Source organism: Malurus melanocephalus, unplaced genomic scaffold (genome assembly GCF_030028575.1).
Source record: "Malurus melanocephalus ecotype Western Australia unplaced genomic scaffold, MMel_1.1 scaffold_293, whole genome shotgun sequence".
Classification (NCBI taxonomy): Eukaryota; Metazoa; Chordata; class Aves; order Passeriformes; family Maluridae; genus Malurus; species Malurus melanocephalus.
Genome location: NW_026623525.1, coordinates 860,107 through 864,957, shown reverse-complemented (window position 1 = coordinate 864,957; position 4,851 = coordinate 860,107).

The following is a 4,851-nucleotide window of genomic DNA, read 5'->3' as shown; positions in this document are numbered from 1 at the left end:
TGGATGGCATCCATTCTCTCCAGCATGTTGACCACACAGGACACCTACCTTTAAATACAGARTACCTGTCTTTAAATAAATATCTATTTTCAGCATATGGAATACTTTGGTAGATCAGACAATACTGTTTGGAGTTTTCTGATTGCTACTGTAAGCTGCATTAACAGTTGAATTAGCAACACAGTGGGCACAAGAAATCCAGGTGTTTTCTAAAGCATGCCAGGGACAAATTCTTACCACACTTGTTAGAAGGGCCATCTAGTTCAGCTGGACACCCACCTGTATGTGGTACTCATGTCCAAGAGAAGAATGTTTGGGGACATGATAATCAATGGTCATGTTAGGTGTAGCAACCATAAAATKGTGGCATTTAAGGTTCTGAGGGGAGTGACAAAGACAAATGGCAGCTCTTTCAAGAGAATGACTTTGGGTTATTCAGGTGAAGTGAGATTCCATGAAAGTTAGCTCTGAAGGACAAAGGAGCTCAAGGGAGCTGGTAGCTTGTTAAGGACTTCCTCCAAGACAAGAACAGTCTGTCCCAACTATCAGAGGAATAAGCAAATGTGTTGGGAGACCAACTCAGTAAACATAGAACTTGTGAATGAACACCAAAAAAAGTATACACAAGGTGGAAGCAAAGACAGACTACTGATGTGGAATATAGGAATACTTCTTCAGCATGCAGAGATAGTATTAGGAAAGCCAAATGTCAACTAGTGTTGAAACTGCTGAGGGACATCAAATGCTTTCTTGGTCTCACTCTCCACCTAGGAAGGCCCCAGGGTCTCTGAGCTCTGAGACAGGATTCAGAGAACAGGATCAAGTCACAAATCTCTTGAGAACTCTCAGTCCACATGGGATCCAGTGGGATGTGTGGGATGGGGCTGRAAGCTGGCTTGATGTTAGTGAACAGACACATTCCATCAGGTCCCTAGAGATCACTGAGGTCCATGTCTGCGTTCAAGGGGGTACTTTAGGCAGCAAGAGRTTCTGTTTAACTGCACACTCTTCGGCTACCAAAGCAGAAGAAAAATACCATTCAGTATTGCTTTTCACCTGAGATGGGTCYTATCATGGTCTCCTGACTTAAATAAACTTGCCACTAGTCAATAAACTACATGATCCTGAACAAGTCACCCCGATTTTCCCTGAGGGTAGAGCTCCAGCTATGGTATCCACGGATACCTGGAGCTGCAGCATTCTTTATTTAATCCCAGCTGATTTAAAGCTGATTTTAGCATATCCTCTGATCATGACCTGAGACTTTGAATGGCTTTGTAGGATTTTTCATTTTGTGCATATCCACTGGRAGATTACAGGGCTGGACATTAATGTTGGCAGGTTCATGATGTCCACATGGTGGCCTGAGTCTTTGTGTGATTCTAGACCTTGTCTGTGCCTTTTCCCTGGAGATCATTTGGTGCATATGATTTGCAGAGAATTTAGCCAAAAGAATTATTATGTCACTATTCACACAAGAACTGTAATTTACAGGGATATGCAACATGGCTAACTTAGCTCCAGTCTTTACAGAATTAAGTTMTTTTCCCAAAGCAAGCATGTCCTACAAACTGAGCCAAACACTAATATAGAAAAGTGAGAGAGTAATTACCTATTATGCATCTAAGAACAATAATTACATTTTTAATTTAAGTACTTATTCTGATACAGATATACAATATAAAAAATTTCACTTTAGAGCATTAATGCCTATTAAATCTATAAGAAACTGTAAACATGCTTTTATCATGAAAATGTTGGGCAACTTTAATTATAGGMATTACTGTCCTGTGCTTCTCTAATGAATGTGTGGTACCAGCATAGTGAGTGGTGTGACCTSTTTAAGGGGAGTGCTGTAGAAAGAATGTACCTCAGAAAGTTACACTCACTAGACCTTAAGAACCAGCAGGTCACAGTGTGTTCTCTGTTCATGTTCTAATTAGAGCCCATACTTCTCAGAATCATTAACATATGAGAGGATAATTAGCAGTTTTATCCTAACAGTTTTGGGAGGCCAGATTCTGATTTAATTTACGTTCAAGTAAATGTGTAGTAATACCAGGATAAATGTGATTATAGGAATTTATTATTTCAGTAAAAAGTAAACTCCRCCCATACCAACTTTACAGTTCCTGTGACTTTTAGAAATTAATTACAAGAGTTATCTGTACCCTATGAGCTTGTCAACTTGCTGATATAACTAGAATCTATTTTGGGTGCATGCCATTAAGGTACTATAAATGCCATACTTTCTGATTAGTACTATTGCTAGGTCAGTATTTCTAAAGGGACATGGCCTAAAAGTCACTATGACTTTGAAAAATTAAATATTTTTCCATAGCGGAGCTCTCTCTCCCAAAAAAAAAACCCCAACCAAAAAAAAAAAAAAGAAAAAAAAAAAAAAAAAAACCCGAAAACCAATCAACTAACCAAAATCCAAAACAATAACAACTAAAAAACCCCCAAAACCCAAACCAAACCAACAAAAATCTAAAAAAAAAACCAAAATGACCAACCAAACCAACCAACCAAACAAAAAACACAAGAAGCCCACCAAGGCAAAAAACAACCACCTCACCCCAGCCAAAACCAACTCACCCTGTTTGAAGACTTTCTATTTCTGAGACTGTCATTTAAATGTATTAAGACCCTGGAGCATTTGTTCCATAGGACAACAGTGGCMTTTTGCTTCATAGCCATAAGCATTCATCAGCAAGAAAAGAAACAGAGGCTCTAGAGTRAAGACAGCACCACAAGTAATCACTGTCTCATTTCTAGTTTTATCACTCTATCATGTCATGGACAAAAAGACAGTCACTAGATGCTCATATCATGTAGGTCAGTCAACATAGTATCCTTTCTGCTCCTGGTGGCAGACCCGGATCAAGCAGAATGTTGGACCAGAGGCCTCCATAGGCCCCTTTTCCCCACACCTCTATGATTTTCAGTAGTACAGAAATAATTATTAGTTGGGAAGTATATCCAGGACTCTGTGTMAGTTAGGTTCTGCTAGAGCTGATTCGGTTGAAACCAAATTATTTTTAAACTTGTTTCTGAACTGATAAAGTTATTTCCCAGAAAACTCATTCCTTACAGCATGGGAGAGCTGGCAAGGCCAAGCAGCCTAAGGAGGAACAGGGCTTCCTTTTTCAACAGCAGCATGGGTTTATGGCAGACTCAGCTGACCAATGTCACAYGCTTTCCCAGTCAGACCATTTCTGTGGGTCTTGTAGATCCACTTCAGAATATTTTGGTAAAGWCCAGATCCTACTTGTGGCAGCTCASRCCTCCTTTGACATCATGACYCTGAGCCAAAAACTGCTATATTAACGACTCTGGGTGACTGAACAGTGACCAAGCCATGTACTTTCAAACACTTGTTTGCTGGAAATTGCCACAATTAAAGAAATACATCTGTTAACCTGATTTCAGGCAACATGCAATGTGAAGGCAGTGTTTCATTACTGGAAACTAATAGTTGCATGTAAACGTCATCCTAAAGTAATGGGGTTGTTGGGGCGGTGCCAGCCACACTTCCGCTGTCTGAGGGTCTTTAACAACATGACAGTGATGTTGTTTACCACCATTAATGTTTTCAGAGGTTCTAACTCAGCAGGGGATTTCTTATGAAGCATTTGTTTCCCCCTTTGTGAGGACTGAATCATAGCATTTTCCCTGAGGAAGAAAACCATCAATCTTTCTCCAACTGTAAGGAAAGAGGTCATCTTGTGACAGTTTTGAGGAGCCAACCAGCAACACAGCCTACACCTTTGACTTTTCTCGGATGTCTGGTGTAGTTTTAGAAGGTTTTCAGGTTGYTGTTAAATTCAGCTCCTTCTAGTATCCTCATCTGCAAGGATTTACCACTGTTTCAGTGGGAAAATCTAGAGGGTCAAATACTTGCTAAGGTGGAATGATCAATATGTCCTATCAGTGAATTGATTCATTGGTGAAACTACTCACATGCTCAACACACTCCAGAACTGAAAYTGGCTTTATAAAAATAAGGGGCTATTTGGGGGCTTACTCAGCATTTATAGGAATTGTATGCAATTTCAGCTGCAGACCCTATAACAGAATGGGGCAAGGCACCACTGACATGAAGGGGAGGGTTTTTCCTGTTAAATACTTTGTATGTAACCAATAGCTGAGCTCACTGAAAATCCAAAATTCCAGTGATGTCCCTCTGGCACAGAGCTCTGCTCATCCAGGARTCACTTAAGGGCTGCTCAAAAGAACAGCCTGGTGTCCTTAGGCCACGGCATAGCCTTCCTCCGTGCTGTGGTGGGATCTCCAGCACCCACTAGATGGTGGTCTGGGATAACAAGAAGGAAGCTTATGAGGCCCTGAGAGCAAGGGAACAGGGATTGTTTGCCTTGAGGCACTAAAGGGATTTGTCAAAACRCAAGATGTGGGGGCAAGGGACTAAAAACACTAGGGGGGGGGGGTCATTAAGGCTACCTTCCTGATGTTTTCTCTCAAGTTACAATTTCTCTCAGTCAGAGGAAGCAAACTGGGTTAAAAGTTGTGGYTTGCTTCTAGCAAAGTGCATCTGTGCAAGGGCAACTAAGTCCACTCCCAAAGAAATGCCTTAGCAGCATTCATASTCTGAGGTTCATATCTGTGATTCACTTGCAGTGTCAGTGCTGCTSCTGAGCTGTGACTCTCCAGACACACTGGCCCAGCACTCTATAGCCTGAAAGCAKGAGCAAAGCTGTCAGGAATTAAGGCCATTCAGGGGCTGAACTAAAAGGCTTRGAAATCTCACTCACCACCCTGCATTGCTGGGTGACCCTGGCAATTTGAGACTGTTCTTGGCACAATCTAAGGGCTGAAATGCAAACAGTGTCT